The sequence below is a fragment of the Somniosus microcephalus genome, unplaced genomic scaffold (assembly GCF_052327205.1).
Source record: "Somniosus microcephalus isolate GS21.2 unplaced genomic scaffold, FLI_Smic_1.0 unresolved_chr3, whole genome shotgun sequence".
NCBI lineage: Eukaryota > Metazoa > Chordata > Chondrichthyes > Squaliformes > Somniosidae > Somniosus > Somniosus microcephalus.
The window spans coordinates 8,821,937-8,837,016 of NW_028225181.1; positions in this window are offsets into that span (position 1 = coordinate 8,821,937).

Sequence of the window (15,080 nt, forward strand, 5' to 3'; positions counted from 1 at the left end):
AGAAAGAGGGGGCATGAGAGAGAGAGCGAGAGGGGGAAGGAGAGAGAGAGAGGGCGAAGGAGCGAGAGAGGGGGAAGGAGAGAGAGAGAGACGGGGAAGGAGAGATAGAGGGGGTGAAGGAGAGAAAGAGAGGGAAGGAGAGACAGAGAGGGAAGGAGAGACAGAGAGGGAGAGAGAGCGAGAGTGTTAAGGAGAGAGAGGGGGAAGGAGAGAGAGAGAATGGGGTAAGGTGAGAGAGAGAGGGGGAAGGAGAGAGAGAGAGGGAAGGTTAGAGAGAGAGAGGGAAGGAGAGAGCGAGAGAGAGAGAGGGAAGGAGAGAGAGGGGGAAGGAGAGAGAGAGAGGGGGAAGGAACCAACTCGGGAACAGGCTATATTGGACTGGGTACTGTGCAATGAGAAGGGACTAATCAGTAATCTTGTTGTACGGGGACCCTTGGGTCAGAGCGATCATAACATGATCGATTTCTCACTCGAAATGGAGAGCGAAGAAATTGACTCAGAGACTAAGGTCCTGAATTTAAACAAGGGGAATTATGATGCCATGAGACGGGAACTGAGTAGGTCTGATTGGACAACGTTCCTGAGAGGACTGGAGGTAGATAAACAATGGCAAACATTTAAAGATAGAATGACAAAATTGCAAAAATTGTTTATACCAATCTGGCATAAAAGGAAATCTAAAAAGGTGACTCAACCGTGGATAACAGGGGAAATTAGAGACAGCATAAAATCCAAAGATAGGGCGTATAAAATAGCCAAAAAAAGCGCCAGAGCGGAAGATTGGGAACAGTTTAAGATAGAGCAAAGGAGGGCAAAGGGCATGATCAAGAGGGGCAAAATAGCTTACGAAAACAAGCTGGCGGAAAATATAAAAACTAACTCCAAAAGCTTTTATAAATATATCAAAAGGAAAAGACTGGTGAAAACCAAAGTTGGTCCATTGCAGTCAGATACGGGGGAATATATAATGGGAAATAAGGAAATGGCAGATCAACTAAATGCATACTTTGGGTCAGTCTTTACGAAGGAAGACACAAAAAACCTCCCTGGGATATCGGGAAAAATAGGGACATTGGCAAAGGAGGAACTGACGCAAATCAATATCTCTAAGGATATGGTGTTAAGGAAGCTAAAGGGATTGAAGGTGGACAAATCCCCAGGGCCTGATAACATGCATCCTAGGGTACTGAAGGAGGTGGCCCTAGAGATAGCGGATGCACTAAGGATGATTTTTCAGAATTCATTAAACTCGGGAACAGTGCCGATGGATTGGAGGGTAGCTAACGTTACCCCACTATTCAAAAAGGGGGGTAGGGAAAAAGCAGGTAATTACAGACCTGTAAGCCTTACATCAGTTGTGGGCAAAATGCTGGAGTCCATCATTAAGGATGAAATAGCGGAGCACTTAGCAAATGGGGACAGGATAGGACAGAGTCAACATGGATTTACAAAGGGTAAATCGTGCTTGACTAATCTATTGGAATTTTTTGAGGGAGTAACTGGTAGAATAGATGGGGGAGAGCCAGTAGATGTGGTGTACCTGGACTTCCAAAAGGCCTTCGATAAGGTCCCACATAAAAGATTAGCATGGAAAATTGAGGCTCATGGGATAAAGGGGAAAGTTTTGGCGTGGATAGGGAACTGGCTGTCAGATAGAAAACAGAGAGTTGGAATAAACGGCTCATTTTCTGAATGGCAGGCAGTAACAAGTGGGGTACCACAGGGATCTGTCCTGGGCCCCCAGCTGTTCACAATTTACATTAATGACCTGGATCAGGGAGTCGGATGCAGCATTTCCAAATTTGCAGACGACACTAAACTAGGAGGTGGGGTGGGCTCAGAGGAAGAGACCAGGAAGCTCCAGAGCGATTTGGACAGACTGGGCGATTGGGCGGATAAATGGCAGATGCACTATAATGTGGACAAGTGCGAAGTTATCCACCTTGGGTGCAGGAACGGGAGGGCAAATTATTATTTAAATGGCAATAGATTGGGAGAGGGGGAAGTACAGAGAGACCTGGGTGTTCTTGTACACCAGTCACTGAAGGCGAGCATGCAGGTGCAACAGGCGGTCAAGAAGGCAAACGGTATGCTGGCCTTCATAGCAAAAGGGTTAGAATACAGGAACAGGGATACCTTGCTGCAGCTGTACAGGGCACTGGTGAGACCACACCTCGAGTACTGTGTACAGTTTTGGTCGCCTCATCTGAGGAAGGATGTTCTTGCCATGGAGGGGGTGCAGCGGCGATTCACCAGGCTGATACCAGGAATGGCGGGAATGACCTATGAGGAGAGACTATGTAGTTTAGGGATGTACACACTGGAGTTTAGAAGATTGAGAGGGGACCTCATAGAAGTGTATAAAATTCTGACAGGTCTAGACAGACTGGATGCAGAAGGAATGTTTCCCTTGGCGGGTGAGAACAGAACTAGAGGACATAATTTAAGGATAAGGGCTAAACCATTTAGGACAGAGATGAGGGGGAATTTCTTCACTCAGAGAGTGGTGAACCTGTGGAACTCATTGCCACAGAGGGCAGTGTACGCCAGCTCATTAAATATATTTAAGAGGGAATTAGATATATTTCTACGGGCAAAAGGGGTTAAGGGTTACGGAGAGAAGGCGGGGACGGGATACTGAATTAAAGGATCAGCCATGATCTCATTAAATGGCGGAGCAGGCACGAAGGGCCGAATGGCCTACTCCTGCTCCTATCTTCTATGTATCTATCTATGTATCTATGAAAGAGAGAGAGGGGGAAGGAGAGAGAGGGCGAAGGAGAGAGAGAGGGGGAAGGAGAGAGAGAGGGGGGAAGGAGAGAGAGAGAGAGGGGGAAGGGGAGAGAGAGAGACAGGGGAATGGAGTGAGAGAGAGGGGGGAAGGAGAGAGAGCGGGGGAAGGAGAGAGAGAGGGAAGGTTAGAGAGAGAGAGGGAAGGAGAGAGAGAGAGAGGGAAGAATAGAGAGGGGAAGGAGAGAGAGAGAGAGGGGGAAGGAGAGAGAGAGAGGGGGAGGGAGAGAGAGGGGGAAGGAGAGAGAGAGGGGGAAGGAGAGAGAGAGAGAGGGGGAAGGGGAGAGAGAGAGAGACAGGGGGATGGAGAAAGAGAGAGAGGGGGAAGGAGAGAGAGAGAGGGGGAAGGAGAGCGAGAGAGTGGGAAGGAGAGAGAGAGGGGGAAGGAGAGAGAAAGAAAAAGAGCGAGAGAGAGAGGGTGAAGGAGAGAGAGAGGGGTAAGGAGCGAGAGGGTGAAGGAGAGACAGAGACAGGGGGATGGAGAGAGAGAGAGGGGGGAAGGAGAGAGAGGGGGAAGGAGAGAGAGAGAGGGGGAAGGAGAGAGAGACGGGAAGGAGAGAGAGAGAAAAAGAGAGAGAGAGAGGGGGAAGGAGAGTGAGAGGGGGAAGGAGAGAGAGGGAAGGAGAGAGAGAAAGGGCAGGAGAGAGAGAGGGAAGGAGAGAGAGAGAGAGAGAGAGAGGGAAGGAGAAAGGGAGAGGGGGAAGGAGAGAAGGAGAGATGGGGAAGGAGAGAGAGAGAGAGGGGGAAGGAGAGACAGGGGTTAGGAGAGAGAGAGGGGAAGGAGAGAGAGAGAGAGGGGGAAGGAGAGAGAGAGAGAGAGGGAAGGAGAGAGAGAGAGAAGGAGAGAGAGAGCGAGAGGGAAGGAGAGAGAGACAGAGAGAGAGAGAGAGGGAAGGAGAGTGTTACGGAAGGAGATAGAGAAGAGAGGAAGACACCCCGGGTAAGGGGTTGGACTCAGAGCCCGGCCGCGGTGACCTGTAGCCCCCGTGCATGGCCTAGTGCCTCAGGCCTGGCCCAACTCACCTCAGCTGAGCTCCCGCTCAGTGAATCTGTTTTCCCGGTCCCGCACTCACGGCGAGAGAGAGGGGGGGAAGGAGAGAGTGAGGGAAGGAGAGAGAGAGAGAGTGAGGGAAGAGGAGAGAGAGAGAGAGAGAGGGAAGAGGAGAGAGAGAGAGAGAGAGAGAGGGAAGGAGAGAGTGAGGGAAGGAGATAGAGAAGAGAGGAAGACACCCCGGGGAAGGGGTGAACTCAGAGCCCGGCCTTGGTGACCAGAGCCCCATGCGCGGCACAGTGCCTCAGGCCCGGCTTGAGTTACCCCAGCTCAGCTGACACTCCGACCCGCTGCCACCGCTAGTACGCTCGCTGTCTCTCGGGCCGCGCGGTTCTCTCTGTGTAGATAAATAGGAGGGAGGGGGGGAAGGAAAGAGAGGGGGGATGCGCGGGTGTATGTGTCTCTGTGTGTGTATGCTCGCTGTCTCTCGGGCTGTCGGGCCACGTGGTTGTCTCTGTCGATGTCTATGTATCTGTTTTCCCGCTCCCGCACTCATGGCAGGTGGCAGGATTAAGCCCCGCCCACATACGTCATGAAACGCATCCCCGTGACACAACGCGCTTCCCCCGTAGGATTGGTCAACCATCACGTCACTCAATGCTAATTAGCGGATTTTGTCCGTTGTTTGAACGTTTTTTGTAGACTGTCCGAGCAATTTTTGTCTGACCAAAAAGTAACTGCCTATGACACTCCCCTAAGCATAAGCATTCTTTTGATATAACATATATGTAGGTACGCTCTATAACTTTTGAGTGAAGCACGGACATACACACAGACAGGCAGACAGACAGACAGATCCTTTTATTTATATATATATACTTGCTTAAGTGCCCGGCGGTGCCGAGGGTTTTTTGAGGGCATGTTGCTGTTGGAAGAGTGAGAGAGAGCGACTGGGGGGAAGAGAGAGAGCGACTGGGGGGAAGAGAGAGTGCGACTGGTGGGAAGAGAGAGCGACTGGGGGGAAGAGAGAGAGCGACTGGGGGGAAGAGAGAGACCGACTGGGGGGAAGAGAGAGAGAGAGACTAGGGGGGAGAGAGAGAGAGAGTGAGAGAGAGGGACAGAGGGAGGGGAGAGAGAGAGAGGGAGAGAGAGACAGAGAGAGGGAGAGAGAGGCAGAGACAGAGGGAAGGAGAGAGAGAGGGAAGGAGAGAAAGGGGAAAGGGGTGGGGGGAAGGGGGGAAGGGGTGGGGAAAGAGGGTGGGGGAAGGGGGAAAGGGGTGGGTGAAAGGGGTGGGGGAAAGGGATGGGGGAAAGGGGTGGGGGGAAGGGGTGGGGAGAAAGGGGTAGAGGGGGAAAGGGAAAGGGGAAGAGGGGAGGGGGGAAGGGGAAGAGGGTGAGGTGGTAAGAGGGGGAGGGAGGAGGGGCAGAGCGGGTGGGGGGGAAGAGGGGGGAGGGAGGGGGGAGGGGGAGGGGCGTGAATGGGAGGGAAGGGGGTGTGTGGGAGGGGGGAAAGGGTTGGTGGGAGGGGGGAAAGGGGTTTGCGGGGGAAGGGTGGGTGAAGGAGGGGGAGGGGGAAGGAGGTGGGAGGGGCGAAGGAGGGGGGAGGGGGGAAGTGGTGGAAGGAGGGGGGAGGGGGGAAGCGGGGGAGAAAGGGAGGAGAGGGGCCAGCAGACCCTGTCCCTTCTGCCAGTGTTGAGAGTTGCGCTGCTGCCGGTGGTTGGAGAAGGATAGGCCCCGGGGCTTCGGGCACCCGCACTGACATGGCCCAGCGGAGCGCAGCGCCCCGGTCAGCCCGAGCTCTGCAGCTGCCATTCGGCTGCAGGCCACAAAGCAGCCGAGCCCAGCACCAGCGATGGCTCCGCGGAGCTCCGTGCCACCCCACCAGCATTTAGAATGATTGCGGCGGTCGCTACGCCCTGCTCAGACCCGCCCGGCCCACAAAGCAACCGAGCCCAGTGCCGGCGATGGCTCCACGGAACTCCGTGCTGCCCAACCAGCCTTTAGAAAGATGGCGGCGGTGGCTACGCTCAGCTCAGACCCGTCCGGCCAGCCTTTAGAAAGATGGCGGTGATTGCGGGCCGCTTGTTGAGCGGGACGGGAGGTGCCTACCTCGGGCGTGGCTGGGGAACAGAGGCCGAGGCTTCGAGGCCTGCAAAAACGATGAAAGGTAGGAAAATTAATGAGGTTAGAGAAAATATTTACAAATTAATGAACTTTTTTTAAAACCAATTTAATTGTGTTTTCAAAGCAACTTTTTTTTGCTGGAAATGTAGATTTGAAAATAAACACGCAGAAAGTGGGAAAAAGAAATGAAGAGTTAGGAATCAAGATGGCGACCACTCACTTCAGCTCAGAAGGAATAGGCCCACCCACACATGCACCGACTGGTCAACCATCAGGTCACTGAACTGAAGGATTGGTCAATTATCACGTCACTGAACTCTAGGATGGCTAGCCCGCACACGCAATGAACCAGCCCCGTGACACCGCGATTGGTCAACCGTCAGGTCGCTCGACTGTACGATTGCTCAACCTTCATGTCACTGAATTCTAATGAGTGGATAATGAGCAGAATGTTGAAAGTTTTTTGTATACCGCCTGAACAATTTTTGTCTGACCAAAAAGTAAATACGCTTAAGACCATTCCGGAATCATAAGCTTTCTTTTGATATAACACATGTGTGGGTACGCTCAAAACTTTTGAGTGTATAGAGTACATACAGACAGACAGACAGACAGACAGACAGACAGAAGAGTTCTCTTATATTTATAGAGACTGGCTGAAGTGCCCGGCGGTGCCGAGGGTTTTTTGAGGGCATGTTTTTGCTGGAAGAGAGAGAGAGAGCGACTGGGGGGAAGAGAAAGAGTGACTTGGGGGGAAGAGAGAGAGTGACTGGGGGGAAGAGAGAGAGCGACTGGGGGGAAGAGAGGGAGTGACTGGGGGAAGAGAGAGAGCAACTGGGGGTAAGAGAGAGAGCGACTGGGGGGAAGAGAGAGAACGACTGGGGGGAAGAGAGAGAGCGACTGGGGGGAAGAGAAAGAGCGACTGGGGAAGAGAAAGAGCGACTGGGGGAAGAGAGAGAGCAACTGCGGGGAAGAGAGAGAGCAACTGGGGGAAGAGATAGAGCGACTGGGGGAAGAGAGAGAGAGAGAGACTTGGTGGAGAGAGAGAGAGAGAAACTGGGGGGAAGAGAGAGAGAGAGAGAGATAGGGAGAGAGAGAGAGGGAGAGAGAGAGAGGGAGAGAGAGACAGAGAGAGAGGGAGAGAGAGACAGAGACAGGGGGAAGGAGAGAGAGAGGGAAGGAGAAAAAGGGGAAAGGGGTGGGGGGAAGGGGTGGGGGGGAAGGGGTGGGGGAGAGAGGGGGGAGGAAAGGGGTGGGGGAAAGGGGGGAAGAAGGGGGGAGGGGCATGGGGGTAGGGAGGGGGGAGGGGGTGTCGAAGTCTCGACTCCCGAGTAAGATTGTTTAAACACAAAGTATCATCAAAGGAAGACCTTATTAGTTCTTGTATACAAGGGAAGCGGACATGTAGACAATGGCTACGCTGACCACTTCTAAGGTCATAGGCAAAAGCTAACATATTTATAGTTAAAGCAAGCCTTCAGAATCACATGATCGAAGTCTGAGATCATAATTAGTTACAAGAAAAATATAGTGTTAGTAAAAATGTAATCAAGGACAAAAAGGGCTGGAACAAAAAGGAATGTCTATAGATAGGGTTATCTAATCTATAAGTTCTGTTCTTCTTTGACTCCCTATCCTGGTTTATTCATGACACAAGGACTCTCTTCATCTAGCTATGTGAAAGAGATAGGGAGGCTTACAGTATGTACCGCTGAACGTCTTTGTTCTAATTAACAGATGAGGTCATCTGTTAATTTGGAGAGTTCTGCTTTTTCAGCAGAACTAGCAATTACTAATCTATGGAAGCCATTTTGTGTTTTCTATTCTGTACCTTGTGAAGCCATTTTGTAATATAAAAGTACACTTCCTCATTCCCCCCTTTTGTCCTTACTAGGACAATCCAATCCTAAGGATTTTACTTAATTCACTGTGCTCTGTTCAATTGCCGGGGCCTTTATTGTCTATTGATATATTTTGTGCTTATGTCTGCTTTATTCTCCTGCAGCTTATGTTAGCCTGCAGGTTTTATTCTATTTCCTGCAGCTTATGTTAGCCTGCAAGTTTCTCCTTTATTTCCTGCAGCTTATGTTAGCCTGCAGGTTGGGCGTGACTAAACACCTTCTAAGGAGATAGGGAACAAACAGCTTATAGAGGAGGACTAACAATATGGTGGTGACCCGCACAGTTTATGCCTGACCTGTGGAGTCTTCATGAGCTCAAGTGCTCCTGGAGTCCTCTTTCTTTTCCCTAGCCTGTTGTTCCCAATCTAGCCCCTAAATGTTTATCTTATTCAATCGTCTCATTTCTTCCCCTAGGGGACCATTCTTCTCCTCTTCTTCATTTACTTCCCTCTGCATCATCATACTTCCTCCTGGTATAGCTGCCTCACCTAGCCTATTGCAACAGCATTTAATCACTGTGAAAAATAGTAGTTGGGCTGATACCACCCCTGAAAGGTATTTAGTTTACACCCCGCCGATTTCCACTGTCCTACATCCGAGGTCTTAGTCGGGTCCCCTGAACTGTTCTGCCTTATCACGCATTCTGCTGTTTCAGATGTATTAAAGGGAATCGATCTTAGGGGAATTACCCCCGTGGTGTGAATAGGCACATGGGCACAGACCCAACAATTAGATTTGCACCAGCTTTAGCATATTCCTAAGACATGTACAAAAAAGTATTCACGTGTAATTCTCGTTTCTTTCGGGATATTTCCCCATCTCCTTGGCATATTAGACTCAGTAGTCCAATTAGTATACAAAATATAAGTAACGTCTTCAATGTTTAAGTCTTTCAAGATTCAATTGTCTCTGTTCGGTGCCTTCTTGCAGAGGGAAGTGTGAATCCAGGAATATCTTTCCTTGACTTTTATGGCTGTGTTTGTTGTTAAGAGCACTTGATACGGTCCTTCAAAGCGTGGCTGCAGACCGTTCTTTCTTTTGAAAACTTTTACGTAGACGCCATCTCCAGGTTTCAAGTTGTGGCACTTTCCTTCTGCTGGTTCCGTTTGAGTTTCCCTTACCTGTTGGTGAAAGCGTAAATGGTGCTGAGAATGGCAGTTTTAGGGGTCGTCCCATGACAACCTCATGTGGTGACAGTCCATTTGTCCTGTTAGTTGCTGCTCGCATTATCATCAATGCTAAGGGTAATAGTTCGACCCATTTAAGTCCGGTTTCATTGCTAAGTTTAGCAAGTTTATTCTTCAGTACTCCGTTATATCTTTCTACCAGTCCTGAAGATTCAGGATGATGGCTGCAGTGAAAATGCTGGTTAATCTGCAAAGCTTTACATAGTTCTTTTACAATCGTTCCAGTGAAGTGAGATCCTCTGTCACTTGAAAGCTGCTTAGGTATTCCAAACCTTGGTATGATTTCTTTTAACAAGCACTTTGCTACTGTTACAGCATCGTTCTTTTTACATGGAAAGGCTTCGACCCATCTTGAAAACATATCTATAATTACCAACACATACTTAAATCCTAAACATGGAGGTAAATCAGTAAAATGCATTTGTAAATTTACAAAAGGGCCTGATGGATTCGGGTGGGAGGCAGACTGCACTTTCTCTGTTTTACCTGGATTCATTTCCTGGCAAATGGTGCACCTTTCACGGATTTGTTTTGCAATTGCCGAAATACCTGGTGCATACCATGTTTGATTAATATAGTCTGCCATCCCCCTTTGCCTGCTTGTGTGAACACATGAACGCATCGGGCAATCCATGTGAGTAAAGATTTAGGGGCTACCATGGTGTACCCATAGCCCTTCAGACGTTTTAAAACAAGAATCCTTTGCCCAACTTAACACTTCGTCCGAGTTAGCCTGTGACTGAAAGGCTAAACCATCATTAATAGGAGGTGGGTCATTGTCTGATTTCTGTTGATGCAGAACAAAGGCTGAAACTTGTGGTCCTGTATCAGACAAAGCCGCTGACTTAGCAGCTCCATCTGCTCGTTCGTTACCCAGTGCTATCTGATCCTGACTACCTGTATGAGCCTGACATTTAATAACTGAAATTTTAGTGGGACACATTAGAGCCTTTAAAAGATTATCGATTTGTTCGGCATACTTAATAGTTGATCCTGAAGAGGTTAAAAATCCCCTTAATTTTCAGATCTGTCCGTAATCATGAGCAACCCCAAAAGCGTACCTGGAGTCGGTATAAATATTAATGGTTTGATCAGTAGCCAATATGCAAGCTCTTGTAAGGGTGAAGAGTTCTGCTTGTTGCGCTGAAAAGGATTGAGGTAGTGAGAGTGCTTCCACAATCGAGTGATCATCTGATATGGCACATCCAGCCCTAAGTGATCCCTTGTCATCCCTAAGGGCTGACCCGTCTACGTAGTACGCTAAGTCACTATTGGAGATAGGAGTTTCTGATAAATCTGTTCGGGGCTTGGTCACCAATTGGGTGATCGTTTCGCAGCAAAAACGGGGGGCCATTGGCCCTAGATCTCTTGGGTGACGGCCGTTTGCGACAGCGAGAGTGCAGTGTGGTTTAGAGTCCTTGACTTGAAACAGTTCTCATGCTTCTGGAGTTAACGTTACGGCAGCTGCTATTCCTTTGGGTCCAATAAAGATTGTCCGAATTTTAAACAGGAAGTTCTGGCCCAAAAAGGGTTTGTAACAGTCTTTTATAGTCGTGTCCTTTCCCGTGTCGTCATAAAAGGCAGTGCAATGCAGATTCATGTGCCAGCTGTCTAATTTCAAATCCTTCTTGTACTCTGAGACTGTTCTTGAGGCACATTGCACTGCTCCTACAATCATCATTAATGTGTGGCTTAATTCTTGGTTTTTGTTTGTCCACTGGTAGACGATGGGAGGGGGGCATTCTTGTAAAGGGCACATAGTACATCTATCGGTAGGGATGTGCACCTGCAGTCCTTTTTCTGAACAAATTATTGTTGCCTGCATTTTGCACAGCAAATCTCTCCCTAAAAGGTTCATGAGGGCTTCGTCTGATAGAAGAAAGGCATGCTGGCCAGATAAATTTTCTGCTTGTATTTCTAATGGTTGTGACCACGTCACAGTCTGTGAGACGCCGGAAAGTCCTACACATGTGACATTCTTTCCAGTACACGGAGTTCCTCTAGCGTATTGCTTTGTTAATAGTGAGGTTGTGGCTCCTGTGTCAACGAGAAAAGGGACCCTATTGCCCTGCATTTCTATGGATAAATATGGCTCATCGCTAGAATTTAGTGATACTGAAGGTAATTGAAGAATGTGGGTAACGTTCGGGGCTGTTTCTCCGCATTATGCTGAATAATTTTGCCCTGGGGATCCGAATTGTCCTTCCGTATTTTGACCTCCCCAAGGATTCCCTGTTGTAAAACCTGTCTGTGGACGAGTGTGAACCTGGGCTTGAGTATTTACATTGTTTGGGGCACCTCCCCATGCTTGATTCTGCTGCTTGGGGAACGGGCAGTCGGACTTCCAGTGTCCGATCTGACCACAGTTAAAACACGGAGAGTTTGCACCTCTTCCATTCCACTGGCCTCTGCCAGTACCTCCTCTACTATTTCCTCTACATCCGCCTCTGTTATACACTCTGCCTCGTCCTCTGTAGTGGCCCTGATAATAAATGGTAGTCTGGGCAGTCAGAGCTGCGGGAGCTGTCTGCTCCATTAAGAGGGAAACCTTACTATTTTGGTCTCTATGTCTCTCCTGAATTCCTTTCAGAATTTGTGTTAATTCAGGAGTTGTTTTATGTCTCCAATCTAGGCAGACTAAAGTCAATGGTTCTTTAAGTTCTGTTCTGAGACCATTTACAAGGGCATTAATTAAAGGGATCTGGTAATTTTCTTTGGTCATTCCAGAATGTTGCCCCATAATTGCTTCTACTCTTTTTCTTTAATCCTCAACATCTTCATCCTTTTTCTGAGTGGTCTCAATTATTATTTTTGTCCAATTAGTTCTGTTTTGGGAATTTTGCATGCATTGTTGTATATAAGTTGGTCCAAAATGTATCGTTTGGTAGTATTTCAGGATTCCATTGCTGATGTATTCTATGGTTGCTAAACTACCTGGACCACCTGTTAACAGGTGGTATTAGGAATCTTTTAACCAAGCTCTGAGTAGCTGGTCGACGTCCACAATAGTGGGCTGATGGCAAATAACGATGCTTTTGAGCTCATTAATTGCTTTTTCTAAGTCCTCTGAGGGGTCCGATAACTCATGGACTATTGTCCATAGCTCAGAACAGGTGTTTGTCTTTCTTGGTCCATTTAGACCATTTAGATAAATCATTTGTGGACATTCGACCATAGTTGTTAAAGATGTAAAAAGCAGGAGTCCCTTTTTCTGGGATCTTACTCTGTGAAGCTCCCATCTTAGTAAAGTTTAAGTTCTTAATTTATACTAGGCTCTCTTCTTCTAGATCGCATGTTTCGCCCTTTAACCCCTTGCGACTATTACTGACTGTCCAAAGGACCATAAGTGATGAACAATAAAAAGTAATAACAACAATCAAAGTAATGACAAGTAATGCAGCAGCCCAAACAGGCAAACAGACCAAATGCTCAGACATTGAGCTTATACTCTAAACTAAACAAATAGTCAATTCTCAGTTTGCATTGTACGCCACTACAAGCTGAGTCCTTAACATTTAACTTATACTTTATGTGAAAGTCTTCTGTCTTAATTTTGTCAACAATCAACAAACGAAAGAGAAAACAATGGTTGTGATAATTCTTAACCTCTATGTTCATATAAAATCCTTGTGCTTTAATGCGAGGGGCTTGAACTCTCGGAGAAGGTACCTCAATGGAGAATAATCCTGAGCCTGGTAATACAGGTCTTTAAAACACAGTGACAATCCTCAAACGATACTTTCTGCCACGGGACTCTAACCCCGGCTCAAGGGACCCACCCTTGATACTGCAGTTTAAATCTTTAGCGCTCTCTTTCACAACCTGGTACCTTTATTAGTCCGGGATGCAACCGTGCCGACTTTTCCCTTGTCTCTTTTGCCCGATAGTTTTGAGACCTGAGCCATCAGTATCCTCCTCCTTTTAACATTAAAATAAAAGAAGCAAAAGTTACAGGATTCAACTCAAATCTAAAACACGAGTCTTAACTTGATCGCAGTACTCCCGTCAGAAGAAACAGACTACACCAATTCAGTATCTAATGAGAAATCCTTATTATGTGATAAAACATCACTGTGGCCATTCAGGATCTGTCACTAGAAATTCCTGATGTCTTTGTCCGTGACTTACCGAAAGGCAGCAAGCAATCTCGGTGGAACCTCCAAGTAATACTGTCGAAGTCTCGACTCCCCAGTAAGACTCTTTAAACACAAAGTATCGTCAAAGGAAGACTTTATTAGTTCTTGTATACAAGGGAAGCGGACATGTAGACAATGGCTACGCTGACCACTTCTAACATAATAGGCAAAAGGTAACATATTTATAGTTAAAGCAAGCCTTCAGAATCACATGATCGAAGTCTGAGATCATAATTAGTTACAAGAAAAATATAGTGTTAGTAAAAATGTAATCAAGGACATAAAGGGCTGGAACAAAAAGGAATGCCAATAGATAGGGTTACTCTAATCTATAAGTTGTGTTCTTCTTTGACTCCCTATCCTGCTTTATTCATGACTCAAGGACTCTCTTCATCCAGCTATGTGAATGAGATAGGGAGGCTTACAGTATGTTGCTCTGAAGGTCTTTGTTCTAATTAACAGTTGAGGTCAGCTGTTAATTTGGAGAGTTCTGCTTTTTCAGCAGAACTTGCAATTACTAATCTATGGAAGCCATTTTGTGTTTTCTATTCTGTACCTTGTGAAGCCATTTTGTAATATAAAAGTACACTTCCTCAGGTGGGAGGGAGAGGGGGAAGAAGGGGAGAGGGGGGAGGGAGTGGGGAGGGGGAGGGGGGAGGGGAGGGTGAGGGGAGGGCGCGGGGGGGATGGTGGTGTGTGGGGGGGAAATGGGGGGTGGGAAGAGGGTGTGGGGTGGAAGGGTGGGGGAAGAAGGGGGGAGGAGGAAGGAGGGGGGAGGGTGGAAGGGGGGAAGGAGGAGGGAGCGGGCAAGGGGGGCAGAATGGGAGGGGGGAGAAAGGGAAGAGGGGAGCCAGCAGACCCTCTCCCCTCTGCCAGTGTTGAGAGTTGAGCTGCCGGCGGCGGTTGGCGAAGTCTAGGCCCCGGGGTCTTGGGCACCTGCACTGTTTGCGTGGGTTTTCTCCGGGTGCTCCGGTTTCCTCCCACAGTCCAAAGATGTGCGGGTTAGGTTGATTGGCCATGGTAAATAAATTGACCCTTAGTGTTAGGGGGGATTAAATATGTGGGGTTAAGGGGTTATGGGGATAGGGCTTGGGTGGGATGGCAGTCGGTGTAGGGACCGGGTGCTAGGGTTTGGATGATCAGCCATGATCTCGTTGAATGGCGGAGCAGGCTCGAAGGGCCAAATGGCCTACTCCTGCTCCTATCTTCTATGTTTCTATGTTTCTATGACATGGCCCAGCCGAGTGCAGCGCCCTGGTCAGCCCGAGCTCTGCAGCCACCATTCGGCCGCAGGCCACAAAGCACCCGAGCCCAGTGCCGGCAATGGCTCCACGGAGCTCCGTGACGCCTCCCCAGCCATTACAAAGATGGCAGCGGTGGCTACGCTCGGCTCAGACCCGCCCGGCCCACAAAGCACCTGAGACCAGCACCAGCGATGGCTCCACGGAGCTCCGTGCCACCCCATCAGCCTTTGGAAAGATGGCGGCGGTGGCTACGCTCTGCTCAGATTTGCCTGGCCAGCCTTTAGAATGATGGCTGCAATCGCGGGCCACTTGTTGAGTGGGACGGGAGGTGCCTAGCTCGGGCGTGGCTGGGGAACAGAGGCCGAGGCTTCGAGGCCTGCAAAAATGGTGAAAGGTCGGAAAATTAACGAGGTTAGAGAAAATATTTACAAATTAATTAACTTTTTTTAAGAACAATTTACTTGTGTTTTAAAAACAAATTTTTTTTTGCTGGAAATGTAGATTTGAAAATAAACACGGAGAATGTGGGAAAATGAAATGAAGAGTTAGGAATCAAGATGGCGGCCACTCACCTCAGCTCAGAAGGATTAGGCCCCCCCACACATGCACCGATTGGTCAACCACCAGGTCACTGAACTCTAGGATGGCCCGCCCGCACACGCAATTAACCCGCCCCCCGTGATGCAGCGATTGGTCAACCATCACGT